Source organism: Nicotiana attenuata, chromosome 6 (assembly GCF_001879085.1).
Source record: "Nicotiana attenuata strain UT chromosome 6, NIATTr2, whole genome shotgun sequence".
Classification (NCBI taxonomy): domain Eukaryota; kingdom Viridiplantae; phylum Streptophyta; class Magnoliopsida; order Solanales; family Solanaceae; genus Nicotiana; species Nicotiana attenuata.
The window spans coordinates 52,491,741-52,513,071 of NC_031994.1; the positions used below are offsets into that span (position 1 = coordinate 52,491,741).

General features: G+C 39.2%; 1 long non-coding RNA gene across 1 annotated transcript; it reads right to left on the reverse strand.

The window, feature by feature from the left end:
* LOC109227003 lies at positions 18,206–20,391 on the reverse strand. The gene is made up of 2 exons (XR_002068207.1): positions 19,934–20,391; positions 18,206–18,533 (listed from the first exon to the last, which is right to left on the reverse strand). It is a non-coding gene; the product is annotated as an uncharacterized LOC109227003 (long non-coding RNA).

Below are 21,331 nucleotides of genomic sequence, written 5' to 3' on the forward strand. Positions count from 1 at the left end.
GATGGTGAAAGGGTCGATACAGCCTGATGAGATGGCTGAGCGTGAATTCAAGCCCCGCCTTCTCCGCAAAAAACCTCATCATCAACACTATTCGCCAAAATGACGGGTGTACCTGCGCCAAGGTAACCCGATACTTTACACAGAAGTCGAGCGCGACCCTGTGAAGATGTCCCAATGTGAAGGGATATGTATACACGTTTAGGAATCCATCGGCATGGTCAGTGATATCCTCGCCCAGAGGAAGCGCCTGTAACACTGCCTCCTCCCCACATCCGTAGTCTCTCTTCACCAACTCAAGGTGCTCCTCCCTTATCAAAGACATAGTCTGCAAAATAGACTCATGCGGGTCCTGAGCACCGGGAGCAGAACTCTCCCTTTTTTGCCAGGCAAACCCCGAAGTAGCAGTCATAGTTGTGGCAAGACTAGAGGAACTAAAGAGGGAACCTATACAAACACCCTGGTACTAAGGTAACGAAGGGCTCGACGCCAAAATAAAAGGAAATATCTAAAAAAGTGGGATCTCCCAAGAGGCGGAAGCAACCCCATATATACGTGGAAGCAGCTACGGTCCGCCTGCCCGAGATATGCCCCGAGAGGCCAATGACTTCGAATGCGAGTCCCGAGGTAGTACCCGACCTCGAGGACCTCCATTAACATGAAGTTTGGCTTTAAGAAGCTAATGCCATCATCTCCAGTCCCGAGGTGGTACCCGACCTCGAAGACCTCGATCGAAAGAAGTTAGGCTCCGGGAAACCTCCAACACCGTTACAGAGCTCGAGATAGTAGCCGAACTCGAAAGATGCCCCCGAGAAGAGGAACCGGCACTTCGAACTCCGCCCCTAGAGGCTCGACCTCAAGACACCGCCTAAATATGGGTAACCCATCATCTAGGACCTATCTACAACGCCTTAAAAGGTTATCTGCACCAAACTTAAAGCAAGTCTTCAGATGCATAAAAGATAACCCTCACTCGTGCACTTCAAGTCTCGAGGTGCTATCTTATGTGACTTAAGGGTCTCGACGACCCGGGTCTATCGGACCACTTCAAGCTTGGTCCGAGGAACAACAGTGGGCTCAGAAAGGAGCCATTTCTATCAACAAAAAACCGAAAAGAATACCCGCATCCGAGTTAGATATTGACGATCGACGACAGAGGCATACATTCAGGATCCCCGCAAAATTAAAAGGAATATGGCAAGCATCAAAAGCGGAAGTCAAGAAATATCTTTACATTTATACAAATTTGCTTACAACAGCCCTCGAAGGGTCCTTACATATGATTACAAAGGATTAAAAAGGGTCCTTACACGGAAGCAAAAAGGCAAAAAGGGAATACATAGTAAAAGACCGAAAGCCTAGCCTGTTCTAAAAGGTGCGACTTCAGCGGCAGCAACTCTGGGTATTATCCCCCCGGGTACATGACCTCAAAGACAATATCTTCCAAAGCGCCATCCCCTCGAAGTCTTACCTCGACTCCCCAGAGTGGCATCTTCAAAAGGGAAGATGTAGAAGGGGAAAGCGATGGAGAATAGAAAATTGACGAAGGAGAAGCTGGAAGGAGCGAGGAAGTGGCTGGGTGAAAAATCTGGCTGGTGCAAACTCCGCCAGCACCGGTATTACAGAGCCACTTCTTGGGACGTTGCCCCGGAACGAGATGCAACAGTTAGTAAATAAGCGCCACCACACCCCAAGGAATCCAATAGGGGTGTAATGCGTCGAGCCGAGGCACGAGGGTGAGCAACGGAGTATAGTCCGAGCACCCTCATGAGCAGCGTTGTAGAGTCCGAACGTCCATCTAGATCGGAAGAAGTCGGTCGTCCTTGTATCCTTATCTTGGGACAACAACAACAACAACAACGGCAAAACAGTGGAATCTGGCTCAATAAAAGGAGGTTCAGGAGGTAAACGTTGGCACGGCCGATATAAGCTCGGCCGGACGATCGCAAAACTAGAGGCCTCAATCATGGCGAACGATGGTCAAGGATGGGAAGAAGGGAAGATATGGCAAATATAGGAAGATACTTGGATGGAAGATTAATCCCAAGATACTCCCATTTATAGGAAGAGAGGGAGGGGAAGCGTAACCGGCGGCGCCATTATCATCCTTGAAAAACGTAGCGACAGGCGCGTTTAATCGTCCTGGGAAACTGAATCGACGGCGCTACTGTCACTTTGAAGAACGGGAGTCGACAGTGCATTGAATGGCATCGAACAGACAAGTCCATTGGATGTCCCGGTCATTGTGAAGGCTCACGTCACAGGTTGCGTCACCAGTATGACATCGGCACGAAGAACTCGAAGAGTTGGGCATCAAAATTGTTTCCTCTCGCTTCATTCAAGGAAACGCGGAGACTATCTGTATACAGCAGAATCGGGGGGTCCGATTTCCCGTCATTAAGGCATCTTGGAAGATTACCTCGAAGCCTCGAGGCTGCAGAGATGCATCCGAGTTTCCTTCCTCGGAGCCCATCGACACCCGATCTGAAGAGAATATTGGTCGAGGCTAAAGTGAAAATGGGAGTTCCCAAGACGCGGCTAAGTCTGACAGGGCCTAGCCGGCCTACCCTGAACTCAGATCAGGGTGTCACATCTAGTTGTCCCATCTCCGTAACTTTACAATTAATCTATGTCTTACCATGTAAGCTTTCCCCCTTCTATATAAAGGGGATTTTTATTACTTTACGGAGAAGGGACATTGCTCCAACTATACTACATGAAATATATGATAACTCTCTCTCTCTCTCTTTTCTCTCTAATACACTCTCTCGATATTGTGGCTGTAGTTTATTATCTTCATACTTGTTCTTTATTTATTGCTTATCATTGGCCATAAAGAGCCTCCTTTAATATTATTGCATCTGTTAGCCCTTCCCCGACTGCCCCTGATAGCTCGAGCTCAAGCTCGGGAACCGACCCCGAGGCCCTAAACCGTCTAGCTCGAGGCCCTGAACGGCTATCTTTCGGTTCAATTACGACTCCATTTTAGCTCGCATCTCATCCTTAAACTTCACACACATAGCATCAACCGCTCTACAACTAGCATAAAAATAGATAACGTATGTTTAGAGTCCCATCAACAAATTTAATTGTTATTACCATTTTCACGGTAAACAGTTGTTGAAACCATGCATGTTATATGCACTTGAAGGTTCATACAAGTCTATCATTGTAGTTTGACCTCATGTGAATTACCTATCAGCATAGACATCACACAACGTGCTCACTTATTGTGTCCAGATCTGTCATGTCTCTTTTGTTGTTTAATGACTATGAAATCCGTAGTAGTGGCTATCTGCAACCTCACTGTATATTGTTTGAGTGACTCTTATTGACCTCTATACATGTGCTTATGTTCATCATACTTCTGCTAGTCCCGTAATGTCCATGAACCTTTACATGCTCTTAGTTGAGAAAGTTTCATGTTCAAATTACTATGTAATTTGCTAAAAACTTCTCTTGATAGATTGAATCATGTCTTCCTTAATAACTTAGCAACTTGAGTGAATAATACTGAACATAGGATCTAAAATGGGAAGTTTACTGGTGTAACCTCGTTAGTAAGGTCACTCACATGTTTAAGTAAACTCACTAAGACATGTTTGCCCTGTTCTCGCCCACTAAGAATGAACATCCTTACCAATTGTCTCATATATGGTTGATATCCTTGTCTATAAAACTTAATTATGAATCTGGAGCTATTTGGAAACCTGATAGACTACAACTAGATATCATGCTATTAGGTTTGAACTAGACTAAACTGACCTTTCCACTTACATTGATATCTTTGTTGGTTGTTGTTATCTTTGGGAAGCCTGAACAAGGCTGTTAGTACAGGTGTTTAGTGAAGTAAGGTCTCAGCCATATATATGCGCTCCTTGGACTGTTCTGAAGATTACTAAAATGACTGTTGACGTACTATGAATCTAGTTAAGAACCCTAAAATGTTGAACCCTCAGTAGAATTAATGAAACAAATGCATATGTCTCTCTTTATCAGCTATTAATGCTTAGATCATATAATCAGGCACCTCCGAACATGAATTGGTTAAAGATAGCACTTATCTACTGATAATATGCCACTAGCCCTCTTAGTTTATAATTGTATCTTAGTATAAACTTTCATGTCTTTGATGTTATTGGAACCCTATAAATCTACCTACAGTGATTCATCTTTGTGCTAGCGTTCTTATAAGGGGTCCTAAGGTCAATATTGTGATTGGTTCTGAGATGATCATGTCATGTACTCTAATGATAGTAAAATGTTCTCTGTATCTGTTTGATTCAAGTTGTTAAATTGCTATGTGCTTGAGTCTCTAAAAAACTTATCGATCAGAAGCCTTTTGTATTTACTGTCTGCATATTGGTTACTAAGTTGACACTTTATTTGTGTATAAAACTTTGAGAAGTGTCAGAGTTATTGGCTGAGAAAATTTGGGTATGAAACTTGGTTTGTGGTTGAGGTACCCCTCCACAAGCACTGCTCGGGGTCCATGGTCCATGAGACCCTTCTGAACTCTGAAGTGCCAGGGGTCCAAAGGGGGATTGTATCCATGAATAAGGTTTTACTCTAAGCCTTTGGTCACTGACTCTTATTAATCCTCATAGGATTAATACAAATGAGATTAGATTCACTGTATTCTCTAGCTTTATTATTACTTTGTTATTATTCCGCTCGTTGGAGTCCGCTGCTTGTGTGAAATCTGCTTGGCCTAACTACCCACTGGCCCGATATCAAGAGTCCAGCCCCTTTCCTCCCTCGTATTGTCTTCTTCAAATGTTAATATTGTTGTTAGTTATTCTGTGTATATGCTTTGACACTAACGTTACTATTGGATGTTGTTTGACGTTTTGGTTGTTTAGGAGGCAAAGGCAAACCAAGACTCGTAGGTAAAAAGGTCAAATGGGATTATAAACTCGCTTATTTTTTGTTACTCTAATACATTTGAGCCTTTACAGTTTAAAGTAACCTTTTCAATAGCTTACTATGCTTTCCACTAAACTTAAGTGATCACAAGCTTCTCGGTAGATTCAAAAACGAATATCAATTCTCTTTGAAAAATTATCAAACGGGTCACATAAAACACAAGCATTGCTTTCAAAAATAATAAAAGCAACCACGTATAGCTGTTTTTACAAGAAACAACAAATGAGCTTCAAACATAAGGCACTTCAACAAAATAAGGTATAATAGTTTTCAACTAAGGTATATTTTAATAGTCTCTGATTCATTAAGCAATAATCTCACAAATATATGTCATTCTTTTCAAGAAAATTACACAACCTTTTCTAAAACAGTGAGCTTTCAAACAAGACTTAATGTTTTTTTTAAAAATCTTACTTAGTAATTTTTTGCCACTAATTAACTAGAATAAACAGAACCTAGCCTAAGTTTAAGAAGCTACCTCAGGTAGATTTTAAGGGAAGCCTAACATCTTCCCCTTAGAGAATAACTAGAACCCTTACCCAAATCTCACCGGTTAGGGGACCATTAGGATAACAATCCTAAAAACACATAGGTACCCTAATACACCTTAAATATTAGGTGGCGACTCTCTTTTATCAATATCGGAAGAACCACTAATTGTATTTTATTTTGACTTATGCAAAATACGATGTGACGCCGATCTATTTTCTTTGCGTTCCTTGGCCCATCTTCTGTCACCTGACGTGGGTAAGAAGCCTAGCCCGAAGATTTTCTCATTCTTGATAAGGGAGATAGGCTCAATGATGCCCTGCAGAGACGCCCCCAGCCCCTTTCCGGGCTTGTACCCATTTTTATCATCTGAGTGGCGACCATGACAGAGGTACTGGATATACAAGGCTGAGGTAGTGGGGGGACCTCTTCAAATTGATCGGCGACCATAATCTCAAAGGATAGGTAGACAATATGTTCACTACCTTCTCTAGCTTCAAGGCATGGGACTGATGGGTCTCGATAAATGGGTTGCTCATCCTCTCCATGGACGACAATTTCTTGATTGTCATGCTCAAATTTGACCATCTGGTGGAGCGTGGAGGGAATAGCTCCGGCAGCGTGGATCTAGAGTCTGCCGAGAAGAAAATTGTAAGATGTCTCCATACCCAACACTTGAAAGATCACTTCAAATTTCGCCGGGTCGATAGTCAATACCAAATCATTTTCCCCAATAGTGTCCCTCTTGATTCCCTCAAAAGCTTGAACATAGACATTATTAGCACGGATCCGCTCTCTACCGATCTCCATTATTTGGAGTGTTGATAGAGGACAAAATCCACTCTTGATCCACCATCTAGCATAACCTTTTTCACATAATAACCTTCGCACTTGACAGTCAAGTGAAGGACTTTGTTGTGTGCAGCTCCCTCTGTGGGAAATTCGCTGTTGCTAAAAGATATTTTATTGACTTAAAAGAATCTTTCAGCCATCCTCTCCAACTATGCCACAATTATCTCATATGGGGCATAGGCCTCATTCAAAGTCTTGAGCAATACCTTTCGATGTTCATCTGAACTCAAAAGCAGAGACAAGAGTGATATCTGTGAGAGGGTCTTTCGGAGTTTATCGACGATTGAGTACTCCGATGCTTTCATTTTCCTAAATAACTCTTCATCCTCTTTACTGCTAACGGGATTTTTAGGAGGCATTTTATTATCCATGTTTTCCTTGGCTTTTCTCAACTCATACGGGGCGTAGTATCTCCCAGATCGGGTCATTTTGTTGATCTCTCCAGCAACTTCTTTTCCTTTATAAGTGACAACAGTTTTATTGTAGTTCCAGGGGACTGCCTTAGTATCTTTCACTTGACTTTGGGGTAGGGGGCTGATGACCACGGGCTTAGTCAGCCTCAGTGGCATTCTTGGCCCCCGTACTGCCTGTGATGGCCCTCTTGGCACGTACAACTTAGGTATGTTAAGTGCAAGCTTTCTCTCATCAACCTTCTTTGGGACATTCAGGACAAGTTGCTCTTTCCTTGATGCTTTTGGGACATAGAGAACCAATTTATTTCTTGGAGCAGGTTCAATTTTGGTTTCAACGGCCCGAGGGATCGGAGTTACTTTCTTTTCCGATTTTGCGACTACTTTGGGTTTCACCTCAGTTATAGTGATGGAGACAATGGCCTTCAGTGCCGTATTAAACTCTCTGTAATTATAAATAATCTTGATAATTGTCCTATTGGTATGAGTGGGCAATGGACTGTTAGTTACATTAGGGGCCTCTTCTTTCCTAATAACTATTGATTTGACCTCAAACAGGTCCTCTATCACCCTTTTGAGGGTCCAATAGTCTTCTGTGTCATGGCCCACCGCCCCTGAGTGGTACTCGCATATAGCATCGGCTCGGTATAAAGGGGACTTGGGTTTTGCTGGTTTGTATCCACGGGTTGTAATAGACCTAATCTGGTAAGCTTCTGAAAATAAACTTGAGTACGATTCACCAATAGGAGGAACTGATTTCTCCTAGGGGCTCCTTTGGACAAGGGTTATATTGGGTACATTTTGTTGAGGACGGAGATAATATAGTGTTTGGTAATGGGCATTCTGGGGATGGGAGTTTCTAGGAGGTAGAGCTCTGTTTGGTAGTTTTGTGGTCGTGTGTAAGGTTGTGCGTTCATCAGTGCATAGTGAGGCGGCGTCACGACATAAGCGGCATCCTGGTTAGGGTACTAACATTGTGGGGTTCTGGGAGGCATATATGATTAGTTAAAGGATCTTTGGGATCCCTTGAACTCGAAGCCCTCATGGCCCCTCTTCTCTCTTTTTTCTGTTGCCAAACCCCCCCGAGCCATTCTGAATATCCTGTGATGTGGCTTTAAGGGTGGCCTGACACAAGATTCGGCCTGTTTTTAGACCATTCTCTACCATCTCCCCGATTTTGATGGCCTCAGCAAAGGGTTTCCCCATGACTAACATCATATTTTGGAAATAATCTGCCTCTTGGGCTTGCAAAAACACCGTGATCATTTCTGTCTCATCCATCGGAGGCTTTACCCTTGCAGCCTGCTCTCTCCACTTTATTGAGTATTTACGAAAACTTTCCATGGGCTTATTCTTCAAGTTGGACATGGAGTTTCGATCAAGTGCAATGTCCATATTATACTGGAATTGGCGGACGAAATCCCGAGCCAGATCATTCCACACATGCCACTGGACAATTTCCTTATCTATATACCATTCAGAAGTTATTCCCGTGAGGCTTTCTCCAAAGTAGGACATTAGTAGCTCATCCTTTCCACCAGCACCCCTCAGCTGGTTGCAGTATCGTTTCAGGTGGGAAATCGTATCTCCGTGCCCATCATACTTTTCAAACTTAGGGTTTTTAAAGCCAGTTGGAAAATATACATGCAAGAACATGTAGATATCAGAATACGAAACACTCTTCTGGCCGCTCAAGCGTTGCATATTCTTTAAACTTTGTTCCAGACCCTTCATCTTCCGAGCCATCTCTTCCTGCTCGGGATTTTTAACAACTTTCTCCTAGTCAACCGTAAAATTATTCTAAGGAGGTTGAATGAACGAATCAGGTGTGGCATATGTTCTTTCGGGTGGAAAGTGGGGACCTTGAAAAGTAAATCTTGGAGGCTCAGTGTACGGCCTGGGTATGTTTGGTTGTGAAGTGGTGAAAGTGGGTGTTGCATAAAGAACCATAGGTACTGCCCTCGGGACCAGTGCCTCGGAACATATCACACAACGCATTCCGGAATATTGTTTGGCATGAGAGGCTACCCGTATGAAAGAAATGGGTTCGTCATAGGGACATTGGTGGGCTCAGCTGTTTAGTGAATCAATTCTGGAAATCCAAGGATGGCACTTGGAGGTCCTTTCCCATTAGTCCATGCATCCAGCATCTCCATCCTATGGATGTGCAATAGTCGATTTTCTTTGGCTGTAGCCGATTTTGGCAGGATTGTCGGTGCTGGGCCATCCTCAGGGTTGACGATTGGCAGACTGCTCTCCGAAGCCATTGAAACTTTTTCTTTTGAGAAGATGGGATGCTAAGATACCACAAAACCAACCTCCTAAAAATATAACCTAATGTTTGAGCACATATAACAAACTTGTTAGTTCAGAGCATTTGACAGATCGGAAATCGCTCTTAGGAATGCAGTGCACCTAGCAGTTAAAATGCTTCTATAATGTGTCTGAATGGTTGCATATTTCATTCCGGCTTTTATTGTCCCATTTTCACTCTATATATCTTTTCTTTCATTTCAAGCTCTCTTTTTTGGTCTTAACACTCTTTGTTTTTTCCTCTTTTATTTGGCTTCTTCCTCGGCTTATTTATGATTTTGATCGCATCCGATGGGATTTCCTACATATCATGGTGTCGCATGAATCAGACTGTTACATAGTTCAGGGAAATACATGCAAAATGAAAGCAGAGAATTTTTAGATTTTCAATATTTTATTAAATAAAATCTTTTTGGGGTTTTTCATTAAAATGACTCAAAAGGACATCAACTGACTCTGAAGAGGAACATACAGACTCAAAATGAGATATAATCAACCGACTCAAACAGACAATAAATAACAGACTCTACATGGACAAAACAACAGACTACTAGTAGGAAAGTAAACTATAGATTTGATAACTAAAAACAACTTATACAAAGGAAAAATCGACTCTAAAACTCCAACCAGGACCACAGGTGACATCCATCAGTCAATACGCATGCCTATGTCCAATTTCATCATAAAGAACATCTAGATCAACCATAACCTGGTGGGCAAAAGTCGACACTGTGGCAAAGAACATCGCCTTGTTCATCTGCTCGCAGTCATTACATTTCTTAGCGGTGTAGTCAGTTATATCCCGGATTCTAAACTTTGTGAGTTTCTAGTCTTAGCGCATTAGTCTACTCTGCTCATCCCGTGCTTCTACCAACCGATGGGCCTTATCCCTTTGCCTTTGTAGGTCCACTCTATTCCCCTCCAATTGGGTTAACAAGTTGTAACAATATTCTCTTAATGTCCTGAAGTCTTTAACTTGTTAGTCCATTTAATTCAAGAGTAACCAAATCTTTCCTTAAACCCGCAACTTCTTCATCTTAGTCATGGTTTGCTTGGCGGACCAACCTTATGTGTTTTTCCAAATCTTCTCCCAACTATACTATCCGTTCTTGAACCCTTCCCAACTCTTTTTCGACCTTTGTCAAATCAGTCGCATAGTCATACATCTTTTACCTCAAGTTAAAAATAATATTTTGGTCTCTTTCACTCATCACATTTGTCTCTGATGCTATTTTGATTTCTCAGAGCTGTGCTCGGCGGACCTCATTTTCACGAGCTAATCTTTTCTTTGCTCCCTCTTCCTCAGCAGCTTGCAAATCCTTTTCAAAGCTAAGGACTCTCAATTTCTCTTTTAGTTTGTTGATGGTAATCAGATAATCTTCCATTTTGGCTGCCCAGGCCCATTGCTTTTTTGCTCCATCTGTGAACTGCTAGACATGTGCCTTTTGGCGAATCTTTCTGGATCTTGATTTACCCAAACTCTACCATACCATGTCGTGTAACTAGATTCCACTTCCCCTAGTAATAAATCTCGCACCTAAGTGTGTTGCTCCAAAAACCTACACTTATTCCAAATCTGGCAAACCATTTCTTCGGGAAAAGTAGCCCCTAGGCGCAACTCAACCACCCGTGTACTCAAATCTTCATCATGAGGAACTATCTGATACCTCCCCAACTGACGCAAAACCCGGTATGGAGCATAAGGCTAAAACTCCGAAGACCCATCAATAACAAAAAGCAAACATCGGCGGACATGTACATAACCTCATTGACTGAGAGCCAACTGAAAGTCCACTCAATTTGATTTGTAGTTAACGAGCAAAGAAGCATGAATAGGGCCTCAGTACCTTCTCGCAATTCACAACCACTTATCCTAGTCCCATATTCCTCAATGCAATTGAGTCCCGTTAAATCGTGGTTCATGTATCTAAGGCGATGGCAAAGATGCTCCACCAACCACATTTGCAACAACAGGTTACAACACTCAAAAAATCTCTCACCCGCTCTACATGTTGTCAAAGCTCAATAATTATCTGCAAGGATCATCGGCACGAGAGTGCCATTGGCCTTCTTAGTCAAAAAGTCGACAATACTTGCAATGCGCAAATCTATGTGTCCGTCCTCCCTTGGGAATGATAGAATGCCCAACAATGCAACTATGAAAGTCAAGCGTCTGCGAGACTCCCATTTGTTTTTCTTCCCTTGATGGCATAAACCAATGTCCTAAGCCTCTAATCCCTTAGGATCCCCACATCGGCTATACAGCAAATGGAAGGAACAGTACCCTTCGACCAACTTTGCATTCTTAACTAGTTGGCTGATGCTCAAAAGGTCCAATGACTTATGAGGGGTAACAACTCTCGGGGCTACTGGATATTGATGCCTAAGATCTCCGTAAGATCCGGTGTAATCGGCTATCTCCTCCAGCATATGGGTCAATTAAAAATTTGAGAAGTGAAAAATATTATGCGTCGGGTCCCAAAAAGGTACCATTGCCTCTGTCAGACAACCCATGGGTGTAATCTTTAACAAACCGGTGAGACCACCCAGTACCTTAGTCACGGAACTCTGGCCCACTTTTCCCAAGTTATTCCACCATATATGGAGTCTTAAAAGAACCTCATCTAAGATCTGAAAAGGTAGGTTCTTAACGGTGCTTATTCTACACTCAAATTATACAAAATGGATCAAGACTAGCACCTTTTTTTGAAATAAACATAGGTGGCTTAATTTTGAAAAGTTTACTTTAATGAAAACAGTGACAAAAGGGGATTGTTTTTTTCAAGTACGGCCCTTCTACGCTAAGGAAAGTATCTAGGGTTGTGTCTGCCAAATGATGTTACTTTGGGGAAAAAGACTAACTCCGGTTGACTTGTGGCTATTCTTGCAAAAATAGCCTTCCGGCGTCCCGAGAGAACGCATTAAGGTTTTTCCAAAAGAACGGCTTAGGTATGATCATATTTTTGAAAATTTTGCTAGACTCTCATTTTTGGGTTACTTTGCACAAGTGGGGTCGGACCCGATGATGCCAACGTATCTCACGGCTGGTGAAGATCAGACATGCATATCGGTAAGTTTTTTCAAAATAGAGGGAGAATGACACGTTGAAAACTTTGGCTCGTTTTGTAACATCCTTTTAAAAATTCAACGGAGTTCCGGAATTTTTTAAATACCGAGATTTTCAGAAGTCGAGTAAATTTTCTCTCTTATCTTCTCTCTCCTGGTTTTCTTGATTTTCTTTTCTTATTTCAGAAGTCGGTCAACATGCAAACCAGATCAAATAAATGCATAAGTAGCATGTAAGAATGCATCAGGTTGGTCTTTCAGTTTTGGGTACACCTGTCCTAGAGGGACCCAACTCCTGTGTTGAGCCCCCTAAGTCAAATGCACGTGATACAAACAAGCGTACCTATTAGGGATCCAGTATGAGGATGTATTCGTCTTATTTTAAACCTTAAAAGGTGTGGAGTTCTAGACCTAGCTTACCCGAGCTGACAACTCGAGCCAATGGGGGTAGTGTACCGGGAATACGGAAACTTCACCGGCTTTTCAATGGGTCCGATCCTCGTTCTAAAATTAGGGGTGTGACACTTCTAACAGAAAAGAGACATGCATAGGTGTGCTCCCAGAAGATGTAAAAGATTTAGAGAAGAAGGGTGGCGTAACAGTTTTTATGTACAGTTAACGAATATCAATGCGATAAAAAGTGACAATTAGCACATTAACCTCAAACAGGTAATATGAGACAATCACAAGAAATCCAAGTGCAAAAATCATCTAAGCTCGAATTCTGAACCCTGAACCAGAAGTTCTGGGTTCGTGTCCCTAGCAGAGTCGCCAGAGCTGTCACACCTCTTTTTTTCGGGAAAGAGTTTTTCTAATTTAAGTGATATTATTTAAAAGGGATTATTTTATTTTAATTTTAAGATTCGCCACATGAAATTATTATTAATTACGGTGTTCCAAGTCACTATTTGTTTTAAATACCAATTCAAGAAAATTTGACTCTATTAGGTCCACAGAACACCGGGTAAGAAATTCTGTTAACCCGATTGAAGGTGTGAGGCACTTCTGGTTAATTATTTAGCACGGTCACTTCACAATTACACTTGTCTTAATTATCTGATTATTACATGTTTACACCTATGTGCGTTTTTACCTTTTACCACTTTTATTTGTACATTTTAAAGTAATTATGGATTTTATTTAAAACAAGTTACGATGTTGTACACTTGTTGTTTCGTACACATTGCGACTCGGGTCACGTGAAATGCATCCGTGATTCTCAACATGTTTATTTTTATTATTACTTTGAAGTTGTAAGATCAAGTCACGCGAACATGCACTTGAGTTTGGAGTTATGTATCATGGCTATGCCACGGGAACTGTACCCATAGCCACGATAATTCATATTAATAACCGCGCCTAAAGTAAGCTATTGTTCATAAGTTGATTATTTTTCTAAGTTGGAGATTATTGTGAAAATGTCCAAAGTTATGGAGTGATTATTGGAGAGGCGTATATTTTGACTTATGAGAATTGGCGGCATTGATAAATCTAAGTTATTGGAAAGAGATTTTTACATTCCTATGCCACATAGGAAACCTTATTACCCTTAATGTTTAAGGTTTGACTTAAGTACACTTAGTATACCAAATTACCAATTCTATACCATAATTAATTAAGGGTATAATTAATTGTACATTTTTTACTCCTTAATTAAAGGAATCTGCACGTTTCTCTCTCCTAACCCCTCAGTCCCACCCACGTTTTACCCATACCCACGTTCTTTTTACCATTTTCCATCTTCTGAAACCAAATTCTCCCTCTAAATTCACAGAAAATTGAAGAAACCCTTCAACAAAGTTGGTTCCCCCATTTTACTCCAGTTGAAGTTCATCAATGAAGAACAACAAAGTTCATCAAAATTGAAGTCAAATCTTCAAAGTTCATACACACATTTACCTTCAGCTTCAAATTTTCGCAACGAAGAAGAACAAACCTTCAAAGAGACAAGAGAGCAGCACTTCCACTATTGACAGCCATTAAAAAGCTTTGAAGCTTTGAATTCAAATTTGGGTTTTCAAAAATCATTATTTGTTTTGATTGGGTGTTGTTGAAAATAATTGGGAATATGTTTTGGAGTTTATATCTCAATTTTGAGGGGTTTTGGTGAAGATTAGACTTGGTTTTGACTGAAATTCAGATTGAAACTCGAAGAAGACATATTGCAGAAATTGTAGATAAATTGTAGATTGTTTTTTTGCAGAAGATTTTGCAGAAGTTTTAGTCGTTTTGGATTTGTGAAAACAGAAAACAATGCTTCTACAATCAGAATACAAATAATCTACAATTTATCTACAAAATATTTACAAACTGGATACATTAAATTTTAATATCCCAATTCCCATTTCAATTGTAGCATAATTGGCATTTTCGATATAATTACGTTTTTTGCAGAAGATTTGTAGAAGTTTTAGTCGTTTTTTATTTGTGAAAACAGAAAACAAAGCACCTACAATTAGAATACAAATAATCTATAATTTATCTACAAGATATCTACAAACTGGGTACATTGAATTTTTATATCCCAATTCCCATCTAATTGTAGCATAATTGTGATTTTTGACATAATTACGTTTTTTCAGAAGATTTGTAGAAGTTTTAGCCATTTTTTATTTGTGAAAACAGAAAATAAAGCTTCTACAATCAGAATACAAATAATCTATAATTTATCTACAATTTATTTACACTTTCTGCAATATGTCTTCTTCTTATTCTTCTTCAAGTTTCAATCTGAATTTCAATCAAAACCAAGTCTAATCTTCACCAAAACCCCTCAAAATTGAGATATAAACTCCAAATCATATTCCCGATTATTTTCAACAACACCCTATCCAAACAAATAATAACTTTTGAAAATCCAAATTTGAATTCAAAGCTTTCAAGCTTTTTAATGGCTATCAATGGTAGAAAATATCTGGAAGAATATTTACTTCCATAATTGTAGCGCGCCTAAATAGGAATATCTGGAAGAATATGATTTGATCTTATTTACGACAAAATCTTTTTAGAATATTCTGTTCCTCAATTTTAGCTCAACAAATTAGGAAGATTCGGCTACTATTAATTAGTATTTAATGATTGGTATAATAAGTGTAGAAAAAATGTGGACAGGGCGGGTAAATTAGAAACTATGAATATTTTTGATAATAAGGTTTCATATATAGTATAGGAAAGAAAAAATCTCTATTGGAAATGTCATGACAAACGTTAATCAATTAGCTATAAAGAGAAAAGGCCTGGCTAAACGCACTTACTGGACTGTCCTAGCGATGATTTTTATCAATTGGGCCTGGCGTGCGGATTTATCAATGAGAAATTTTCATAAAGCACTATCTTTTAGTAGTAATTAGTCATCTATAGATACCATTTGCTATATTACGGATTATAGATACATTTTATATGGTTATAAGATGTATTTGATGTATTTAAGCTATTGCATTCATGAATACAGTAGCAAAAATAGGCGTGAATCAGGGAAGTCCAGCTAATCAGTTGTTGTATTCGAGTGTATTCGATTGTATTCATGGAGTGAAACATGGGATTACAGCTGGACAGATTATTGTATTCGACTGTATTCACGGCGTGAAATGGGGGATTACACTGTTTTTAAAATGGAAAGTGAATCAATTAACATAATAGACTCCTAATATAATGAACAAACTCAAAATACACAAATTTTGTATTTTCAGTAATAAAAAGGGTTCTCAATCAAAAAATACCCCAAAAACATAACAATCTTCAGAGAAATTATATAATACATCTGAATACATAAATTATATTAATTAAAAAAAAACTTATGAATACATTCATGGCATATAGCGAGGCAGTGAATACAATAAAATACATAGAATACAGCGGGATACATTGAAATACAATGAGAAAAAAAGACAGTGAATACAATGAAATACATGGAATACAACGAGATACATTGAATTACAATGAAAAAAAAGACAATGAATACAATGAAATACATGAAAATACATTGAAATATATTAACAGAAAATCAAGTTGCTCAGCCCCAAACTCCATCGTCTTTGTTCAAGAACAAACCCTAATTCCTGGCGAATCCGCCATTCACCGGAAGCCGATAGTGAGAAACCAACCGGATTAAAAGAGCTAATGATTTTGAAAGAATCAAAATAGGGCCATCAAGATTTTGAAAGAATCAATATGTCCACAGGTGCATTCTTAAACAACTCCTTAGGCATCAAAACCTTATTGATAGTAAGAATAGCGAACAGTTGTTCATCAATTAGAGTTCCGGCTGAAATCCATCGCTTGAGATACATATGTCGACGGCTGGCTGATGTTGGTTACACATCTGCATAAATCTAATATACTGATTGACTGATTGTTTGCTGTGGTGACCAGGAAAGCATCAGCCATAGATTATACAGTACATAGGACATGGACCGCATTGAAACAGGAAGTAGGTTTCTCCTTTGACGTTATTTTTATTTCTTGCCATTGGGGTAAAACCTCGGTGGCTGCTGCTGTTGGTTACAAACAAATCGGATTAAATGTTCCATAGATTTTAAACCGGCTGAAGCAGAGAGTGAACCTGCTCTGAAGTGGGTTTTGCACAAATCCAGTGGAAGGAGGAGGAGATCGGAAAATTTTAATGGGATGGGGGAAGAGAATGGAATGTATCAAAGTAGAGAGAGAAAGAAAAAAGTGTAACTGATTAGCGTATTTAGTGCTTAGAGCTATGAGGTAACCAAAATTAAATATTTTGCAATAAACATTAAAAGATATCTATAGAATATAATTTTTTTAAATGGTATTTATTTAAAATAAATAAGGTGTTTACCTTTGCTATAGGAGTTAAAAATTTCTTTATGAATTTCGTCTAGGAATAAGACATAGAAGTCCAACATTGAATGAACTGATTAGGGAACATTATTTTCACCTAACTATTTCACTCAAACTAATTCAGTTAAAATGACTTATTATAACTCAAAGATGTTGGGGCATTGATTAATGAATAACATGTGATCATGAAAATTACTGACTGTTAATTCAAAATAAATGAGTCTGCCCATTAATGTTGCAAGTAGGTGACGAACTAATAGGCCTGCTAATGTGATCATATTTGGCCCATTTAAGCTCATACAAAGCAAGCTTAATTTCACGGACCGCTTTGGGAAAAAAATACTCGCTTTGCATCTATACTCGCTTTTTGGGTCACATTTTAACTTGTGACCGCTTTGGGAAAAAAATTACAAGCGTACCCGCTTTTTCGCGTAAGTTCAGCATACGGGGCTGATGTAGCAAAGGCAATCACGCAAAACTTCAACATTCTAGTAGACGGGCCTGAAGTAGCATGTGTGCTAAAGTTTTTGTTTGTAATTTCTGAACGTAAGCATAGTAGTTGAAGTTTTGTTCTCTATTTGCTGAAGTTTTTGTTTGTAATTGTAGTAAATAAGCTGAAGTGTTTTGTCCTGGATTCATTAATTTTGTCATTAAGCCAGAAGATGCTGAAGTTATTTAGTTCATTTATAAAAACTTCAGCACTAAATAAGCTGAAGTTTTTTTGTCCTGGATAAGCTTTTTCAAAAATTTCAACAGAAATACTGAAGTTATTTAGTTCATTTGTAAACTTCAGCTTATTTAGTGCTGAAGTTTTTCAGCTTATTTAGTACTGAAGTTTTTATAGAAACTGAAAATTTAAGTGAAAGTTCTAAGACAACGCCGTTCTATGTCGCATTACGAAGACTGTTAATTTGTGTGCAAGTTCTCAGAATGTCCCTTTGGCCATTAGTGGCGAGAATTCTGTTGCCAATGTCATATCCGAGGAGCCGCTAATGCTAGGTTATTTGAATCTGGAATGGGAACGAGTGCATAAGCGTAGATAGTTTACTCACAGAAGAATCAAGTACTGCTCCATTGATCCAATTGCCTCTAATCTCTACTGAAGAAGCACAATGTTCAACAGTTGTGGCCAATACAGAAAGCAAAAAGAAGAAGAAAGAGAGAGCGAGAAGCTTCATAAAACCCTCATGAGTCATCAGAATTCAACATATATCTGTATTACTGTATATTCATAGCAGCACCAACAGCAGCAGAAAGAAGAAGAAAACGGAGGAGGAAAAAGGGGGCTGAAGTTGTTTAAAAAGTGGGTACAAGTTAAAACTTTTAAAAAAAAATGGGTATAGGTTAAATGGGGGCGACCAAATAGGAAGCCCCGTGCAATTTTTACCCTAGGCATCTAGGGTAGATCCATCAACTTTAAAAATGAATACAAGCAAAAATGAATACAGTTCATGATCAGTCAATTTTGTCAATTTTATGAAGTACATGGCTAACGAGAACAATAAATGTACACTCAGGTTGAAATATAACATGAATTACAAATTTCATTAGTCTAAGGCTAATTCTATTCTCTCCATCACATTAACCTTCGCGAGAGTAACCACTTCCGATTCGCATGCCTTCCTCCCTTCAAACACGATCCTGATTTACAAGAGACTAGCCACTGGGCTATCCTTGCAAGTCAGGTTCATTGCACGCAGCAGCCAAACATGTAGACAACAAATTAAAACCAATTTTATCACTGTTGAGGTTACTTTAAGTATGAATCACTATTTTTCAGAGAACAAAACAACACTCAGTAGATGTCATACTGTTCATTAACATTCAACAACTCAAATACCTTATTTTAACATACCAATAATTTCAGAGATTAACAAGGAAAGAAGCTTCAAACAGATAACCTTTAAACTTGTTGAATCTACGAAATTTTACAAAAGTATAGCATAAACAATCCAAATTTCCTATGATTCAAGTAGAAGATAACAAAGGCGGATAAACGCACCTAATAGCAGAAAAACGTCAATTAAAGGACCAAATAAAGGTCTGAACTTCAGTGATGGAGCTCAGCTACTAAAGGAAGTACATCAGTAGCAAATCTGATTTCTACACCTCTTGAAAATCCAGGAGGAAGTATTTGAGTTTTTGAAATATCCAGCAGTAATTAGACTTCAAATCTTCCTTGAAATCCCTCTTTTTCTTTGTTTTTCCAGAGCTTTTTTTTTCTTGATCTAATTTGAAATTTTGAATTTGCGAAATTTTTAGCTGCTAGTCAGTGTGAGTGAATGTGTGTAGGAATAATTGCAGATTGTGAATGAATGTCCATCTGGAAAGTGTGAGGGGAAGGTCTTTTTTATAGAACAGATTTTGTTGAGGCCCCTTCCAGTTTTTCTTCTTCTTTTAACCCCCCCCCCCCCCCCGCCCCCCCCCCGCCCCCCCCTCCCCGGGCCTCTTTTCTATTTTTACTCCTCCAGTCCCCAATACCCGACCTACTCTCATGTGGTCTTGCTGATGAGTCTTTAAGGCTCCTTCTAGAAGCTTCCCTTCAGTTAAGGGAATATATTCCCTAAATGAAATCCCTCAAATACCCTTATATCTCCTCCTTTTACTTACTATTCCCTTTACCCTCTCCTTCTTTTCTTTCTCTTACTCACTATAATTTACAGCTCAATTGGTCTTAAGTCGAATGGTCTCAGCTATAAGGCCTTAAACCAACTAAAGGTCCGGTGTGACATGGACAAATGTCTAACAATCAAAGCAAACAAAACAGTAAAAGAAAGACAGAGCAACAAAAACTTAGCTCCTCAAATGACTATTATATGAGCAAATAGAAACCAATTAATTCGCAATAATTATTTCAGCATATAATGGTCAAACATAACATGCATGTTACTTAATTACTAGAACAATTGGTTCTCACATGATATCCTAGACTTTTTAATCATGAAATTAAGAAGCTAAGATGATTAAACCTATTATAAGACCAGCACAGAAACAATGAGCATCAATACATGCCTCTTAATCGAATAAGAACCAAATCAAACCAAAAATAAGAAGAGGGAGCTGCATACCCTTCAGGGTTCATTGGATCGTTAAAAAGGGATTCCAGCTAAACGGAGGAAAAGAGCGGAGCAACTTGTAGAGGGAACTGACTCGTCAATGGGGTTTGACCGGATTCCGATGGCCATAAAATGAATCAAAATAAAGGTCAATCGATTGCTCTCATCAAGAGCAATCAATTAACGTAGGATTCAAGTTCAAACGGGCCAAAATTGATGAGAAATCAAAAAGGGATAAATTAAAATTTTCTGGAATTCTTAAATTTACTACACGACGAGTTTGAGCGGTTTTTAGGAAATATGGATCGAATATTGGGAATGAGGAAGGTGAGGGGACTATAAGGTGAGAATTTAGGGTGTTTTGGAGTTCATCCGCCACCGTAGGCAATTTCCGGCACCGGAAATAGGTGTTTGAGGCGGAGATTAGAGAATGAAAAACCAGTTCACAGCTGTTAAATTAAGATTAAATGACGGTTGAGATTAAGTAAGGCCAAAAGGTGTCATTTTAGTATTGAAAAAAGGTAGGGATCAGGAAAAAACGCAGGTTGTGTCGGGAGAAATTCAAAAATAGCCAGATTTATCACTGGTCGTTGAAAAATAGCCAAGTTTTAAAAGTCATCGAAATTTAGCCACTTTAAATCTGAGCAAAAATACTGATCAAAATCCGAAAAAATACGCCCGCAAATTTTACGGGAGTTCCAGCATAAGTATGCTTGAACTCCCGTAAATTTTACGGGAGTTTCAGGATAACTATGCTGGAACTCCCGCAAATTTTACGGGAGTTCAAGCATAATTATGCTGGAACTCCCGCAAATTTTACGGGAGTTCCAGCAAGTATAATTGTCCAGTATAATATACTGGAGTTTGGAGCACTGGTGCTCCAGTCTCCCGCAAATTTTATAGGAGTTAGCAAAGCATACCGGTCCAGCATAATATGCTGGAGTTCGTACACAAATGCACCAGAACTCCCGTATATTATACTGGACCGGTCTCTGTTGCAGCAAAATAGTGGCTATTTTTCATTGATTTGATAAGCGCTGGCTATTTTTCATTGACCAGTGTGAAAACTGGCTATACCATGATATTTTAACGGTTGTGCCGGGTTGAGTGAGGTTGGGGCCAGAACAATTGGCCCAATTTCGATTCTAAATGTCAAAAACAAGCCCCTTCCTTCTTCTTTGTTTCTATTTCAAAATTAGCCACTCATTTAGACACCCAAATTAATACTTTGCACAACTAAACCACTTAATCTATTTCATCCAATAATTAACTTGTTATCAAACTATAATTTAATTGAATTACTAACCAAAAATGCAAAAAAAAAAAACTAATATATTTTTTGTGATTTTTATGTTTAAATAATGCATTTAAAAATATAATTAAGTCTTAACAATGCAATTAAAATCTTAG